The sequence below is a fragment of the Triticum aestivum genome, chromosome 1B (genome assembly GCF_018294505.1).
Source record: "Triticum aestivum cultivar Chinese Spring chromosome 1B, IWGSC CS RefSeq v2.1, whole genome shotgun sequence".
NCBI classification, from domain to species: domain Eukaryota; kingdom Viridiplantae; phylum Streptophyta; class Magnoliopsida; order Poales; family Poaceae; genus Triticum; species Triticum aestivum.
In genome coordinates, this window is record NC_057795.1 from 610,652,364 (window position 1) to 610,670,565 (window position 18,202).

An 18,202-nucleotide genomic window follows, 5' to 3' on the forward strand; every position below is an offset into this window, starting at 1 on the left:
AAAAGTGAAAACGAAAGTGTTTGCACTGAATATAGCTTAACAAAATATGAATATAACTGAAAATAATTTGGACATTTCCAAGCATTGTATTGAATTTAGTTGAACATAGTCTGAACCCAATTTAGTTGAAAATAGTCTTTACATAGTCTCGACCCAATTTAATTGAACATAGTCAGACAAAGTACTAAATGGGAAAGGGAAATAATACTGAATATAGAATACAATCAACGACAAACATGAATTCTCACATGGTCTGGCATAAGAACAGACAGCAGCAAACAAACACTAGTCTAGTAGTTTTGCTGGCACTTTCTTTGCTGTTTTATTTCCGCCAACTTGGGAACTTGACGGGCCGGAGGTAATATTGGCAGTAAAGGATGAACTGGAGTTCAGAGCGTAGCTGCCACCATGCTCAACCAGCAACCGCGGGCCTCAATCGCCGCCGCCCATGAAGGAATAGCCGCCGCAACCGCTGCCTAAATCGCCACTGCCGCCCAGAACTGGTTGTGCTCAAGGTCGCTGCCATCGTGCCCTAGCAGCCACCACCACAACCACCGTTCTCAACCAGCAACCAGCGCGCCTCAATCACCAGCAGGCCACGCCGCCACTGCTACAGTAGCCACGCCTCACTGCCCGCCGCGAGAGCCGGCGGGTGCCCTTAGTCACTTGATTGACGAGGCAGTCAAAACCAGCCCATATGGCCTGTTTTAGTCAAACAGCGTTCATGTCACGGTAAAACCATCTTAAACGTTACTAGAGACAAAAAGTATTCGGTTTAAATGATTGAGGGACTAACTTTTGATGGTTTTGGAGTTGAGAGGCGATTTCTCAATTTTTGAAAGAGTCCAGGGACAAAAATAATAATACTTATCCATGTTATTAATTAACTAGTTCGTTCAAGGGAAACGTTTGGGGCCGGGGCGCCGGCCGAACCACTCGGCCGGTCGTCCGTGCGATCCCCTCCCATCGTATGGCCAGCCTTTCTGTGTGGATGGGACACAAGGCTGACAGGGCCCACCAATCGCTCGCCATTAAACACCCCACGCGGCTGCCCTGCTTCCTCTCTCTCTTTCATCTCGCCGGTCCCTACCTCAGTTGGCCGTCCTCGTTGCCGTTCGCCGTCCCCGTCGGCCGTCCTCATCGCCGGTGGCCACCCGCACCGGTCGTCCTCGTCGCCGTTCGCCGTCCTCGTCACCGTTTGCTGTCCTCGTCGTCGTTCGCCGTCCTCGCTCGCCGGCCTCGGCGGAAGCTGGAACCGCGTCGTTTCCTGCTGCAACCGGTGCCCAGGAGAGCTTTCATCATGGATGGTGAGCATGGTGACGGCGAGCTGCGAGGACGGCGGCGCTGTTCCGAGCAACACCGCAGACGTCGTGTTTTGTGCTACGTGCTACAACCAGTGTCATATTTTGCTACAACCGGCATCCCACTCAGCTACAATTGGCGTCGCATTTTGCTACCACCGATGCAAAAAAAAGCTTCAACCAGCGACGACTGTTGGTGGAAGAAGATGACATAACGCTGCAAGCAAAACCGGCATAGATTTTGCTACAACCGGCATAGCATTTTGCTACGACCGGCGTCACGTTTTGCTACAACACATAACTTTTCTCTGGTTGCAATGTCAGGTTGGAGCTTTCTTTCTTAATGATTGAAACTTTTTCATACACAGTTGAAGCTTTTTCCGTCCACGGTTGAAGCTTTTGTGTAAACGATTGAAACTTCTTTTGTTTTGAGCAGCCCTTGGTTAAAGCTCTCTCTATCATCTGGTTAAAACTTTTTTCATCTAAGGTTGAAGCATTTTGCGTCAGCGGTTTGTATCTCCTCGTGAATCGCAGTGCCAGTTGAAGCTTTTCCATCTAGGGCTTGAAGCTTTTCCGTCCAGGAGTTGAAGCTTTTTTAACAACGTTTGCAACACAGAGGATGTGCGACGGTTTAAGCCTTGCCTCGGTTCAGACGTGAGCTCATCTTCGAGGGTTCGCGTCCGGTGATCTTCGCCGCCACAGCTCCGACCGTCGCAGCGGAGTTGTGACCATCGCCGGGGGAGCTGCAACCGGCGCACATGCTGCTGCATGCGCCGAGCCAGCATGAAACACAGGTGGCCACCGGCGGCGAGGGCGGCAACCGGCGGCAAGGGCGGTGACCGGCGCCGGGGGCGGCCAAGCCCGGTGGTGCTTCGAGTCTGGGTGCCTCGCTCATCCATGGCGGCTAGATGTGTACACCAGCGGAGGAAAGAGATGAGCTGCGTTGACTTGGTGAGGATTAGATCTACCGGTTAATAGATATATCGGGCGGCTGCGGTGCGACCGGCCGAAACTTTCGGCCGGCGCACCAGGGCAGATTACTGCCCTTCGTTCAAAGGGTATAAGAAGAGATGTCAACGACGTGAACGCAATCACGGCAAAGCTACTTGTTTGAACTTGTATAAACTGTTATCTCCCACCCGCCCCTTCCGCTCCCATCGCCACTCGCCCACTCACGTGGTAATAATTACTAGCTGTGTTCCAGGGAGGCTGGGTGCGTGCTTCCGCTGGCTGGCTGACTTCTTGGGGACGAGCTAGAGGCGACCCGATCTCCGGCCATGCGCAACGGTGAGGGGACCGGCGGCAGAACATCGGGGGACATCGTGGAGGCCGGTGGCGGCGTGCACGAGAGAGTCCACGGCCACGGGCCGCGGTTCGTGGAGCCCGTGTCCGCGTCGAGCGGGTTGCAGGCGCCGCACGATGGCAGCGACGACCACGACGACGACTACCCCTGCGTCGAGGTCACCCTCGACGTTAGGGACGACTCGGTGGTGGTGGTGAAACAGGAGGCGCTGGACAAGCGCCCGCCCTCGTACGGCCACGGCGTGCTCCGGGACGCCTCGGCGCGGGTCGAGCAGGCGCCGCAGGAGCTCCGGCAGCTCACGGCCTCAAGCGAGCAGGGACAAGGAGGCGCCCCGAGCTGCGTCGGTAGGTCCATGACCGCCACCGCGCACTTGCTCAAGTTCCTCAGCCGGGTTGACGCCTCCGCCGGTTGGGCCGCCGTTGAGAGGCGCTTCGACGAAGAAGCCAAGGATGGCCTCCTCCACCGATCCAAGTTCGCCAAGTGCATCGGTACACACCCCTCATCGCTTCATCTTGACGTCTTAGTAAGAAGAAGCTATTCGATCGCTCATGACGTCTCATGCAGGGACGAAGGAGCTCGCGTTCGCCGGCGAGCTGTTCGACGCACTGGCAAGGCGTCGGCACATCTCCGGAGAGAGCGTCAGCAAGCCGGAGCTGCTCGAGTTTTGGGACCAAATTTCCGACCGCAGCGTCGATGGCCGCCTGCAAATCTTCATGGATATGTAAGCTAATTACACCATCCCCCCACCCCCATTTTATTAGCTCTCCAAAATTGACCAACAAGGAGTAAGTGCACGATTAGTACACATAAGGTTGTCGTGAATGTTCGGGGCCATCTATATTGCAGTTGACTAAAATTATAGAAAGTTTCAGTCACTTTTTCTGTTGCACTACCAGGAAAAAGCCTAGCAGCATCGCGGGTTTTAGGCCTATCAGTAGCGCGGGCAGGAGTGCTACTGATAAGGCGCTACAGCTAAAGCTTAGCAATAGCGTGCCTAGACCTACGTTATTGCTAAATTGACTTAGTAGTAGCGCTTCTTCAGAAGAGCGCTACTGGTAATTAGTAGTAGCGCTTCTCTTTGCCCGCGCTACTACTATTATTTAGTATTTTATTTCTTTTTTATTTTATGTTGTATTCATACACATTTACACAAGTTTTCATACAACAGAAATTTAGAGATTATTTTTACATCATAATGAATTATTACATCACGGGGTGAAAGAACCGTGGACTAGTTTCAAGTGGTCCATCCACTTGAAACTAATCCGCGGTTCTTTCACCCAATGATATAATAATATCATCATCATCATCATATCAATAACAACTTATCATCATAATACATCATTGTCATATAACACCTCCTCAAGATCAATTTAGCAAATTGGTCACTAGCTGTAATCACAAGTACTCCTCATTATCAACTCTAACACATTACCACATAATAAACATATTGTACCTCATAGGACCTACTACATTCGATTAAGACCTACTACATTTTCTAAGGTAAAATAGCAAAAAACAAGATAGCCCCTGACTCTCCATTATGGAGAATGGAGATTAGTATGTCTCCAATTCTTGCCTTTCGCTGAATGTTACTTCCAAGAACCTCCTTGCGAATGTCCATACATTTCTTTCATTCTTTGAAGAACATGTGTTCACCGGTTTTAGAAATCCGATATGCACAGGTGAGCTCCCTAGATCTACCTGGCAGTATGTTCAGAACTGTAAGACGACCATTCGGATACATCAGATGAGGCACACAATCCATCGGGAGTTTCTGTTGAAAAGCATAGTAATAACTTCGTAGTTAGCAATGATGTACTAGTTTTAGAAGTATGCAAAAGATGCACGGATGTCATAATAGTAAAAAATCTTATCAGGGTATCTCCAGAGAAGTTACCGTGGTTCAACACGTGCACTAGTGGCACGTATTCACCATAATTTGGTGGAGTTCGACAATAGTTATTGTAATCCTCAAGAAGAGTACAAAATGCGATCAGAATGATTTTTTTTCTTATAAGTTAATTCGGAGCCATCGGTGTAGTGGGTTTTGTCTACCATCTTCCGCACAGTCTTTGAAAAATCAAAATAAGCTGTCAATGGAAATAAGTTGTCAACTATTTTGAAATAAACAATATAAATTAGTTAATAACTATGTTTGAGAAAGTCACATAGCGGTACATTCGAAAGCGTACCAACAAGGATTCAAATGTCCATATTGTCTTGCTCGATGTCAGGATCACCAAGATCCATGGTGACAATCATACCCTCATAAAAACCATACATTTTGCAAAGTACTTCCCAATTTTGGCAACCAAAATGGGTTACGCTCTGAGCATTGCACAGATTTACTTCAAAATCCATATCATAATGAGTCCTTAGGTGTATTTTCTTTGTTTCAAAATTTCCATGGTCTTCAAAACACATCCTCTCCAAAACATAGCGTCTTGCATAGTATGGGATAAGCTAGTCAAATTGTAAAAGATGAAAATTAGACGTTGAAATAGTTGAAGTCATGCTTAATTACGAAAAAAACACTTGTCGTTGTTGCGTACCGTTTCAACATCGAAGGTCTCCTCGAGCTTAATGCTGAAGCGCCGATCTTCATCCAGCTTAACGAACCTGTCGCACATACCTTGATCGTCGTGGCACCAGCTACACTCCTCCGGGAGACTGTCGTCATCCGAGTACGACATTTCCTACGTTCATAATTTAAAGATTAAACTTGTACATATTCTAGCACAAGTCATGCCAGAATTCACGGAAAAATCCGGCATGACCTTTGCTAAAAAAGAACATATCGAGCGCCTGAAATTTGCCGGAACGAAAATTAATCAACACTCCGACAAAACATAGGCCACTCGGAGGTGTAACCAAAACATGAAATAATTACTTAAACTAAAAAATAACAACAAATATGACATGTTCAACTAGTTCTATTAATTCAACTAGTTCTTACTAAATAAAAACTTACTATAAATAGAAAAAACGAGTTCTTTCTAAAAATAAAGTAGTTCAACTAGTTATTAATTTACTTACTAAACTAGTTCAACTAAAATTAAACTAGTTCAACTAAAACTAAACTAGTTCTATTAATCCAACTCGTTCTTACTAAATATAAACTTACTATAAATAGAAAGAAACTAGTACATCTACTACTACTAATTAACATCTACTACTACATCTACTACTAATTAACATCTACTATTGCTAATTATACAACTAGTTTACCATCACTACTACTAATTAATATCCACTACTACTAAAAATCATTATCTATGAACCCTAAATTAACATCTACTACTACTAAAATCATCTACTAACTAAGCAAAGAGAGAGGGGGTGGGGGAGGGGTGGGGGCTTACAGAGGGAGAGACGGTGGCGGGGAGGTGCTCGGCGACGGAGGTAGGGAGGCGAGGACGGGCTCGGGATCGGGAGGCGGCGGTCCTGGGCGGGCTCGGGCGGCGGCGGTGAGGTCGAGGGCGGCGGCGGTGAGATCGAGGGCAGCGACAGTGTGGTCAAGAGCGGCGGCGGGCGGCGGCGGTGAGGTTGAGGGCGGGCTCGGGCGGCGGCGGTGAGGGCAGTCTCGAGCTCGGGCGGCGGCGACAGGAGTAGGGGAACAGGCCGGGGGGGTGAAAGGAGGACTTAGCGAAATTTTGAGCCGGGGGGTGGTTAAGTCGAACTAGCAGTAGCGCTCATAAGGAAAACGCGCTATAGCTAACTTATCTATAGCGCGTTTTAGTGAAAAACGCTACTGCTAATGGAAGCAATTATTTCTTTTGTTTATCCGAATATCAGTAACGCTTTGTCTTGAAAAAACGCTCTAAGTCTAAGCAATGTAAAAACATCAAAAATATACATTGGTCATCATTGATCTTTTTATGTAGAATCTAAATAGTCAACATGAATCCTCACTGTACCTATATAGGTACAGGCGAGGATTCATATTGCAGCCACAAATCATACACATATAGTTCAATGAAGACCAAGTGCTCGAGATAGGTTGAGAAGTAACATATTTAAGGTGGTAAACACCTTGTTCGCTTAGCAGTATGGGACTAAACTTAATTAGTTGCGGTGATACTTAGCAGTAGCGAGTTTTGAGGGAAAACGCTGCTACTAAGTACTTTAGCAGTAGCGCGTCCCTTGGAAGGGCGCTACTACTATATCCAGCCTGGAGGCAACACCGTGGCAATTATAGTAGTAGCGCTCGTTTCACCTAGAGCGCTACTGCTACTTAGATATTAGTAGCTCTCTTTTCTGAAGCTCGCTACTGCTAATTAGCAGTAGCGTCTGTTTTTAAAACCACGCTACTGCTAAGATTCTGTGTATAAAGTTTTCCCTAGTAATGTTGGCACTTATATTTATATCAATGGCACATACTAAACCACCATATACTGTTTTCTCTCGGCTGGTATACTAAGCAATTATAGACCTTTCATCACAGATCAGCACATGGTGGTCTCTGGCCTCTGGACTATTCTTATATGTATATATAAGTAGCTAGCCCCACTGCCCTATTCTCTCAAGATGCAAGCATATCACTTCATCATGCAACATGTATAACAAAAGATTCACCTGAACATGCAGCCATGTATAGGGAAAAGTTCACCTCAACATGTCAACATGCATGAGAATTTCCAATATTTTATGCTATTTATTATATTTATTTTTTTCTACAAACTTATTTAATAAAATTTTACAACAATACAATAATCAAACATCATAAATCATACTATGTATTTTCAGTTTTAGTTCCCATATTATTTCCCCATGTATTCATGTTCCATAAAACCAAATCTCAATGAAATGTATTGCAAAACATTCCGGCAACAACATGTGGGGTATCATCTACTCCATAGAACTATCACACACATATGAGATGCAATAATATACGAGCATAATGATTGAACCCCCCCCCCCCCCCAAAAAAACATAATGATTGAAATAAAAATATCATCTAGAAGGTTAAAAATATTTTTTATGATAGATGAAATTCATGTAGTAGTTTTACCTTCAAGGAAGCAGAAGTAAATACAGGAAACTACGATGGAGACAAAAAAAAATACGACTGGACACTTGCATAAAGAATACACATAACTTGCACCATTATAGGGCATGCAAATATAACTGCAATACAATGTAATTTTTCTAAATATGAGTATGATTACAGTAGAACATTGAACATATAACTTAGAGCATCTACAGCCGAAGCCCCCATACCCTTCCAAATGCCTGGACGGGTTGCCTGGTCAGTGCCCGGATGCAAAAACGCCACCCAACCGGCCTTCCCATAGCCGACCCAAACGCTCGGACTGACCGACACTCCCCATACCCAGCCAATATCTATGCCCGGACGCACAGGGGCACACCCGCCACGTAGGACTGGCGGATAGGGCCCACGTGGGGACGTGGAGAGACAACTGGTCCGACGGTCACCTACTCCGCTCCATGCCGCATGGTGCTGCTCTGGCGTGTCGCCCGAGGGAGGAAGCCGGTAATTTAAGCCAAACGGCGGCAACCAAACCCTATCCATCCCATTTCCTCTTTCTCCTCTCCTCTTCGCCGCCGACACTTCAAATACGTTCACCTCTACTATTGTCGAGGCACCGAATCACCACATATGCCATGCTCACTCCGAAGCGGAGGGTCTAGCTGCTGGAGCAGATCCAGGCGAGGCGGGCTACTCATTTTGCCATAGGCCTTCCTCCGAATCCGTCGGAGCCATCAGAGGATGAGGAGGAGCAGGAGCAGGAGGAGGAGGACGGGGAGCAGCCGCCGGAAGCCGAGCCTATGAAGAAGGAGGCGACAGAGCTGGAGGAGGAGGAGGTGGAGAAGGAGGAGGAGGTTGTGGGCTTTGCCACGGCGGGCACAGAGGCGGAGTACGAGGCCACCCAAGTGATAGAGATGGTGGAGCAAACCGTCATCCTCGAGTCCATTCAGGACGAGGCCTACGTGAGGCCAACCAGCGGTTCATCTAGCAAGAACAGGTGACGACGAAGCCGATGTTCGCCGAACTGGGCGCGGAGGCAGAGGGGGTGGGGGAGTTGTCAGAGCCTCCGCAGACACAAGAGCTTCCGCACTTGCCTGTGTACCCGGCGCCGGGCAGGGAGATCGTCGAGATCTCTGACGATGAGTAGTTTAGCATATGCATGTATTTGAGGTATGACGTTTGGGTTTCATGGTTGTGGCGGACCTTTTTGGTGTGGTGTCCAGTGATGCAGCTTGAACTACGTCGGTATTTCCCCAAAGAGGAAGTGATGAAGCAGCACAGCAACGGTAGGTATTTCCCTCAGTGATGAGACCAAGGTTATCAAACCACTAGGAGAACCACGCAACACCACGTAAACAGCTCCTGCACACAAAGAACAAATACTTTCAACCCGACGTACGAGAGGGGTTGTCAATCCCTCACTGGTAAAAAGATAGATAAAATTGTAGTAGATTGAATAAATAGATCTCGCGCGAACGCGAGATAAAATAAATAAATAAAGATTACAACAAGGTATTTTTGTGTTTTTGAATTAATAAATCTGAAAATAAAAGCAAATAAAAATAGATCTTGAAGGCAAATATGATAAAGAAGAGACCCGGGGGCCGTAGATTTCACTAGTGGCTTCTCTCGAGAAAAATAGCATATGGTGGGTAAACAAATTACTGTTGGGCAATTGATAGAACTTCAAATAATCATGATGATATTCAGACAATGATCATTATATAGGCATCATGTCCAAAAATAGTAGACCGACTCCTGCCTGCATCTACTACTATTACTCCACACATCGACTGCTATCCAGCATGCATCTAGTGTATTAAGTTCATGGAAAAATAGGGTAATGCAATAAGAACGATGATATGATGTAGACAAAATCTATTTATGTAGAAATAGACCCCATCTTGTTATCCTTAATGGTAACGATACATACGTGTTGGTTCCCCTTCTGTCACTGGGATCAAGCACTATAAGATCGAACCCATCACAAAGCACCTCTTCCCATATCAAGAAAAATTGTCTAGTCGGCCTAACTAAACCAAAGATTCGAAGAAGAAATATGAGGCTATTAATAATCATGCATATAAGAGACCAAAAGACTCAAATAACTTTCATGGATAAAAACATAGATCTAAATAAACTCAAATTTTATCAGATCCCAATAAATACACCGCAAAAAGAGTTACATCAAATAGATCTCCAAGAGACCATTGTATTGAGAATCAAATGAGAGAGAGGAAACCATCTAGCTACTAACTACGGACCCGTAGGTCTACAATGAACTACTCACGCATCATCGGAGAGGCACCAATGAGGATGATGAACCCCTCTGTGATGGTGTCTAGATTGGATCTGGTGTTTTCTGAAACTTGCGGCGGCTGGAATTGATTATCGTCGACTCCCCTAGGGTTTCTGGAATATTGGAGTATTTATAGAGCAAAGAGGCGGTGCGGGAGGCCACCGAGGTGGGCATAACCCACCAGGGCGCGCCTAGGACCCCAGGCGCGTCCAGGTGGGCTGTGCCCCCTCGTGGCACCCCTCTGGTACTTCTTTGGCCCATCTGGTGTTTTCTGGTCCAGGAAAAATCATCAAAAAGTTTCGCTGCATTTGAACTCCGTTTGGTATTGATTTCCTGCGAAGTAAAAAACAAGCAAAAAAACAACAACTGGCCCTGAGCACTATGTCAATAGGTTAGTCCCAAAAAATGATATAAAGTTGCTATAAAATAATTGTAAAACATCCAAGAATAATATAACAGCATGGAACAATAAATAATTATAGATATGTTAGAGACGTATCATCCAGTCACTGTCCACGAACGTGCCGCTTGCGTTTGATGCCAGTTTTTGGGTATTGCGGTTGCAGATGCTCTTAGCCATTTGAGTCATGTTGCTACTATCTCCACTCATTTATCTTTCTCTTTCCTTTCACAACCATATGTGCACCTTCAATTGGTCAATGAAGAAAATGTGTGTGTTAGTCACGGTCTGTTTTCTTCTAAATTGAACAAAATATACAAACAAAAGAATAAAAAACATAAGTTAGTCTAAGAAGAAATGAATTAATAGCATTGGTATTAGCTAAAAATACGAACAAAAAATACCTAGTACATGGAAAACATGAGTTATTCCCGTCATCTGAGTTTTTTTTTTCATATTTGATTGAACGAAAAAATAGATTTGAGTTACCTGATGGATAGCAAACACGTGAATGTTCGGTTCAAAGTCAACTAGTTTGGTCAATAATCTTGCGTAAGTGATGCTGATGCACAAAAAAAAGAAACTAGCCAAGCTGAGTGTGCGACGCCAACATGTCCGCAAGGGGTTATTTAGAAAGAAAATCTTGTTACAAGTATGCACTTTAGTCCTTGTCAGTGGAGGGTGCACATTTGATCTCCCAGCACCCATTGTATAACTGCAACGTGATTTCGTCAAATAGCCCATTACAAATACTGCCTAAAAGGTTTGAGAACACATCGGCGTGCACGTTGGTATCACACGCTCTGCTCAGCTGGTTTGTATTGTTTGTGCATCACTAACCCGATACTGTGGACTAAACTAGTAGTTATCTTACTATCATACTAGAGTAAACATCTACAACAAATTTACGTACTAACTATGTATTTTGTTAACAATTAACCAATAGGACTGACAATGACGGTGACGGGAGAATCCTCGAGGAGGACATCAAAGAGGTAAATTCATCGTACTCTGACCCGTTCATTTAGGTGTCTCGGAGAAACATACTAAAAACCTCAGATGACAACTCTATTTATGCGAGAAACCAGATCGGATGAGAAATCTCCCTTCTCACATGACAATAAAGCCACATGCACAACATACACACATGCCAATATTACGGATTGTTGTCTTACACCCTCCACTCGAGCCGGAATGGCGCACAACACAAAACCATCGCAATCCTTGTAACACAAGACAGTCGCTCGTGTGCAAACCACATCCGCCACGCCAACCTTCACTATCATTGTCCTAACATACCATTCTAACAGAACCCATCATGTCGCCCTACGAGTAATGCACCACGAGCAACACCCACAAACATTGTCGGCTCTCCAATGTGTGTCGCTCCAAGGCGATATCCCCAAGAAGGTGACAACATAAACGTCATTGCCACCTGCTCCAATTGAGCCTGCTTTTTCACCTAGAGTTCATAGGACCCTGTGACGAGGGAGGAATGGAGCTTCACAAATTGCCATCAAGAAGAAGAAAAACAATGCCCAAGCATGCCACCATTTGTCGTCATCGACCAAAGTCAATGAAAGGCTTTCGACCATAGCACAAAGTCTCTCTCCAAGCCTCATAGGGATGCTCAGACCATGAGAAGACAACCCCGTTGCACATTGTGCGCCCCCGCCAACACTTAACACCACCTCATGGCGGCACCTCACGCCTCAACGATCACCACCACGTGTGCATGAAGCCATAACGTAACACCTGACCTAGCAACCATTACCAATGGCTACCACCCCAGCATCCATGCCACCAAAGCCATATACAAATATATCTATGTGCATTCGAAGAGGATGAAACCGTCCACACAGTCATGCACAATGGAAACAAGCCTCGAGGGCATCCGCCCTGTATACTATCACCGTATGACCAGCTCATGCGTCACTGTTTCTCATGGCTACATACCACGGTTTGTCGACCACCACACCACCCAACCGAGATCACGTTAGATGCACAAATGTGATCTCATCCCAAGTACACCGCCCGGTATCCCGCTTCGCTGAGCTGAGAAACCGATGTCCCCATGCCCGAGCCATGACCATTGCCAGGAGAATAAGCCCAAGTTACCATTGGAGTGTGGCATGCCATCACTACAATATACTCCCTCCTTAAAGAAATATAAGAGCGTTTAGATCACTACTTTAGTGATCTAAACGCTCTTTTATTTCTTCACAGAGGGAGTACTCCATAAGTCGGTAGCAGCGGCCATGACGACTAAAAATGGGTTGACTGTAGCAGAAGTGCTAGGATTCCCCTGGGTGTCGCTGGAGGGCGGCATCAAGGGTGGACATTCTCATGACTTTGACATGTCATTTTCCTACAAGTCCACACGTATTGTCAAACCAGTAATCATTGATTAGCTCTTATTTTTTAATATGCTTCCTCCATATCTTTTTACTCCGCATATAAGATTTGTATAAGTCAAACTAAGCAAAGTTTGACCAAATTTATATAAAAAAATATCAACATCTACAATATTAAAATTATACAGTATGAAAATTAATTTCATAATGTATCTAATAATATTGGTTTTGTATTGTGAATGCTGATATTTCTTAATATAAATTTAGTCAAACTTTGACCAAATTTTATATGCGGACTAAAAAGAAACGAGGGAGTACATTGCATATTTATTTCATGGTTTAAGATTTTGCATTAATAGAACTGCCAAAAATATTTACATTATTTTGTTGTTGTGCTCTGGTATGCAGATGATCATGCTGAGCGCGAATGCAAACAAACTAACCATGGACACACAACAGTCCCAAAAGTACGCCCGGCTCATGATGGAGGAGCTGGACCCTGACGACCTCGGCCACATCCAGGTAACTGAGACGTAGTTGTTCCCGGTTGCCTTAATTTTGATCCAAACAACAATGGCGCAATTCCCTTGCCACATGAGATTAATCATCCGTGCTGCATCGGCGTGTGACTGATCATGTCGTGGGATGAATCGATTTACAGTTGTTCGAGCTGGAGAGTCTCCTGCTGCAGACGGCGAAGCCGACCGGAACAGCCCTCAGCAGCAAACTGAGCCTGCACCTCCACCCGAGGGCGGCGGAGCCCAGCACGCTCCGGCGGTGGTACAGGCGTGCTCGCTACTCCCTGGGGGGCAACTGGCGCCGGCAGGCCCTGTACGCGTGCGACCGAATGGCGCGGCCGCTCCGGTGCAGCGCGCGGTCGGTGGACATACTGGAGGTGGCCGTGTACCCTGACCCTGCGAGCGCGCTGTCGCTGCGCTTCAACAAGCCGCTGGGGTTCAGTTACAAGAGCGGGCAGTACATCTTCTTCAATTGTCCTGCCGTCTCACGATCCCAGTGGTGAGTAGCCAACGGCATCCCCGGCCATGACTTGCTTAATTAACTGAAGCGAAAATTAATGGATGAATGAACGAACGTGCAGGCACCCGTTCTACATCACGTCGGCGCCACGGGACGAGCACCTCAGTGTCCACATCAGGACGCTCGGTGATTGGACCAAGGAGCTCCACAACGTCTTCCTAAAGGTCAGAGCATCTCAAACAGACTACAGAAATTTGGTCACCTAAAAACAGCTTTAATGTAGTAGAGATAAGATCGGAAGAATCTAGAACTTGATTGTTACCTTTATCAAACCCTAGAAGTTTGGAACATGCTCCTCTTGCTTTTCCCTTTCTTCCTGGGTGCTCATCGTCATGATTTCAGCATCTTAATCGTCCGACTCCGACGAACTCTTTATGCATGAATTATGTCGAGGTCTTTGTTCCCATAGTCATCATCCGACGCATCCATTGTTTACCTACAAATAAGCAAAAGAATAAGAAAAATAGCTTGAACATTTCATTCAAACACATAGAGGGCGATGTATATGTCCGAAGTAGTAGGACGTACCAAGGCGGCGTCGCTGATGGCAAAGACAATGGCGCTTTGGGTTGGGGCCTCTGGTTGCAGCATTGTGGGTTGAGGACAACAGCGAAGCTAGGAGTTGGGGTGGCATCGGAGCTAGGAAGGGGCGGTGCAAACGAGGAAGAGGGCTGGTCGGACTAGGCTGGGGACGATTTGAAGAGATTTGATATGAGTTTGGCTTGTCGGATCTGAGGTGATGGATGCATCCAAGCCTCTTCATATCCATCCCACGTATGAGCTGAGTTTGAGGGGTGTTACACAGTCCAGAGCTGGCTTTGCTGGGTCCGATTGGGTGACTTCTTCTATTCGGGCGGTGACCAGGTTGTCTGTCCGAAAATTTGGTGAAGATTTGACGGGTCCAATTATAGATGCTCTAATCATTTTTTAGGTAAGATGAAAGAGAAATTTAGACTATTACCTGACATTTGCATAGATAGCAAACCGCTTAGGGCCTGTACTATGGAAGCATCACTTTGATGTTGCCCCAGCCTTTCTCAATAGATAAATGTGTTAGAGCAGCACCGGGAAGTGGTAACCACCCAAAGCATAGGGGCCTCACTAGGCCCACACTCAATCTCTCCCTCCATTTTTTAATCAATTCCCAAGCGTGGCTGAAGGTCACACATCGTACAGAGCCCTTGTATGCCTATACTTGTCTTGCCGTCTCTTTACCTTTTCCTCTTTTGTAAGGCCCGACTATTCTGCAAGAACCAGCTTGACTCTACAAGCAGCACAATACTTCATGTTGGACCACTCGAGCCGACATGGATAGCTGGGGCAGATGTCCACGGTGGATTGTTGGCCATGCCCTTAGGGCATGAGCAATGGTAGCAGCACCAGGTGCTGCCCCAGTGCACTCCATCTCAGCGAGACAATATGAGGCCACCGTTGTGACATTGATTACTCAACACTAGCCACCCTTTTAGTGGGACCCATCCATTATTTTTTACTCAAGCAAGGGGCACGAGCAAGGTCATTCTGGCCATTTTCTCTAGCTTTTGTCAGCCAAGAGACGGGTTCTTCTGCAGGAGACCACTTTGGTCTGCAAGCAACAGGTTCATATGAGCTGGACTGTAGAATCCAACGTGAATAGCTGGAGCATCTTCCAGAGTGGAGCGATGGCCATGCCCTTATTGGGTCATCTAGTGGAGCATTTGGAAAAATATAGCAGTTTTTATGATAGCAAATGAGTTTATGTGATCTGCTGGAGATGCACTTAATCACATCGACCTCATTCATTCATTCCCTAAAAGCTCCAAAACCATGTACATTCTCAACCTGGTCTAATCAATGTGCGGGTTGCTTGGCGACGTATGAATCGCAGGTTTGCCCGACACCAATAGAGGAGAAGAGCGAGATGATCCGGGTGGAGTATGGCCTTGACAGCTCGTCCAATCCGAGGTACATATTTGATAACATGCATCACAGAAACACATCCCATGTTTTTCCTTGAAGTAGCCACACAAATTATTACCTAGCAAATCTTCTCGACTTTGGCTGTATGGGATCTAGAAGCCATCTCAAGAGGTTATAGGAATTGGCTCGTTGTTAACTAAGACCCTAATGATCGATGGGGTGTTTATTCCACAGAAACTTCATAGGTCGCAAATAGTGTTGCAAATTGCCTGGCAAGGTATAGTCGCTCTGGGCGGGCTACAGCTATGTGGCTCGGTAGAGGACCCCCATGTATTGAGGATTTTTTGCCTAAGGATTGTAGCTCTACCATGATGAAATAAAACCCTTTTGATCTCGCAAAAAGAAAAAAAATACTCAAACTACTTTCAGTTCGCTTTTGCTATTATTAGGCCATGTGTTTTTTTTCGGTTCAGTCACGCCCCACCTTACTTTTGTGTATTTTCTTCCATATCCTTATATATGGTATATTTTAGTCTTTTATCTCTGCGTCTGTGCGCATGTGTGTGTTGCGCGTGCACGTTTGCATGCGTGCATGCGTGCGATGTACGTGTGTGCTCGTGCTTGTGCGCAGTGCGCCTACCTGCCGTGCGTGCGCGCTCGTGTAAGTGTGTCACGTGCAATACCAATAAGAGATCTAATTCGTCTTCGACGTGCTTGGGTGTGTGTGCGCGAGACTTTGGGTATAAGATAAAAACAATCAATCTTGAAGGGTACACGCAAGTTTAATGAAATGTGTGTCCTAATTGTATCGGCTGAAAGTGGTGATAGACGGGCCATATAGTGCCCCGACGCAGGACTACAAGCAGTATGACACCGTGCTACTAGTGGGGACCAGCGTCGGTGCCGCACCATGATCTCCCCTCGTCAAGGACATCGTCAACAACATGAAGCTACCCAACTGCAGGGATGGCGAATCTAGCACCCCCCAAACTTGTCGTTCCTACTTCTACTGGATCACCCGGGAGCAAGCCTCCTTTGAGTGGTTTCGTGGATTCATGGACGAGATGGTGGAGATGGGGAATGAGGGTGTCATCGAGCTCCATAACTACTGCAGCAACGTCTACGAGGAGGGCGACAACCGGTCGGCGCTCATCTCCTTGCTCCAGTCCCTTAACCACGCCAAGCACGGCGTCGACGTGGTCTCCGGTGCTCGCGTCAAGACCCATTTCGGCCGACCAAACTGGCGGGGTGTCTATGAGCGCATTGCCCTCAGGCACAGTGAACAACGCGTTGGTCAGTATCAAAACTAAATACATACTTTGTGGGCAGTGAACAACTAGAGTGATCAATAAACATCAAATTTTTATTCCCGCACATTAGCACATATCGTTACATTTAGGAGTTAACGCTAACTCCGGTTCTTGGATCACACAGGAGTATTCTACTGTGGCACGCCGGTGCTGACAAAAGAGTTGAGCGAGCTTGCCCATGATTTCTCGAGAAAGACCAGCACAAAGTTTGAGTTTTATAATGCGAACTTCTAGTTTTGCAGATAACTCAGCCACAAGAAGTTTCTCTTTTTTGTGTGGGAAAGTGGAAGCATGTTATTTTTATACTTCGCCATCCAATAATGTATGATGTATTTCAATTCGATTAAGACAAGATTCTTGTGATGACTTAAAAATAGTGGAATGTTAAACAAATTTATTTATTTAGATAAATATGATTGTTTTTCCTGCTTTTGGCTGGATTTTTCAAAGGAATGAAAATTTTATGGGTTTCTAGATTTCTGCAAGCCTTATTTCAAATTTAAATTTACATTTGATTGACATAACTATCCATAAAATCCAGTTATTATCTTTTTGTCATTTTATTTGACGTACTTGTAATTTTGGTGTCTTCTTCGATTTTTTTTTCATGGTTGGGAAATTTGTACTAGAAAACCATCATTAGCCAAATAAATACTCTGCTAATGATTTTTTAACATGGATTTTTTTTCATATAGAACTTTATTGCATTTTTAGCTACTTCTTTATTTTTATTTTTTTAGAGGAACGCACGGCCACATTTTGGTATGCAATTGGTCTGCTGTAACGTTCAAATGTAACCGGATCAGCCCAAAATGTACCATTTTATACGGGCCAGTCCCAGGCCCAGCTCCAGCCGCCCGTGGCCACGCTTTCCTCAGGAAACAGGGAGCTCCTGTTCAGCGCCTTAAGCACCTGAACAGGTACCTGGCGCCTGCAACGCGCCCACCTCGCCACCTCATGGGCCGGCCCACGAACAGACGCGCGGCCTAGTAAAAAACTCTCACGAAAAACACGAAAAGGTGCACATACGAGGAAGGAGACGGTAACGAACCTACTGACATGGAGTATAGCTCACAAGATGTACGGTCTGGTGTTCTGGTACCAAATGCATGGAAGCGCCTGGTGAGCTCTGATGGAACTGTCAATGTAGCAGGACAACCGCCCGTGCCGGTCCAGCCGGGCATTGTTGCTGAGAAGATTTTGATGATTGAGTCGACCCCGGATAACAATGATATTGTCACAGGGACACCGGGTAAACAGCCAATTGTTAAAAGGAGGCGTCAGGGTGAAGGTGATGAGGGAGAG

At 46.0% G+C, this 18,202-nt stretch overlaps 1 pseudogene; it reads left to right on the forward strand.

The window, feature by feature from the left end:
• Positions 1-2,578: 2,578 nt before the first annotated feature.
• On the forward strand, positions 2,579-17,131 carry LOC123080537 (respiratory burst oxidase homolog protein C-like; annotated as a pseudogene).
• The last annotated feature ends 1,071 nt before the right edge of the window (positions 17,132-18,202 follow it).